This window comes from Sinocyclocheilus grahami, unplaced genomic scaffold, assembly GCF_001515645.1.
Source record: "Sinocyclocheilus grahami isolate Dianchi unplaced genomic scaffold, SAMN03320097.WGS_v1.1 scaffold181.1, whole genome shotgun sequence".
In the NCBI taxonomy this organism is placed as follows: Eukaryota; Metazoa; Chordata; class Actinopteri; order Cypriniformes; family Cyprinidae; genus Sinocyclocheilus; species Sinocyclocheilus grahami.
In genome coordinates, this window is record NW_015505360.1 from 2,020,554 (window position 1) to 2,020,966 (window position 413).

Consider the following 413-nt stretch of genomic DNA (forward strand, 5'->3'; position numbering starts at 1 on the left):
AATCAGGAAGGGGGCCAACACTTTTTCACACCACTGTATATGGATGAAAAAAAATAACAATCACATAACAATCTTTCCTACAAAACATAAAATTAAACATAAAAAATTATACAAGAGTACCAAAAAAGTGAACATACTGTACATTCAAAGTTTTAGTTGCCTTTTTGTTCCAGGAGGTAGTTCTTCTAGTTATTGTTTGCTGGTAGACGAAGTCCGTGAAGAAGATTGTGCGTCATGTGCTGCAGTGTTCAGCTCTCAACTACAACACTCTGTTCTAGATATACACATATTACACCTACAGGGTAAGTGATGAATGCACGACGAGTTTAGAGAAGCACTTTAGACAGAGTATTTAGACTGAAATATTAGAATATTATTCTGCTTTCAGGGAGATGCCTGTGTGCTGCTTACTA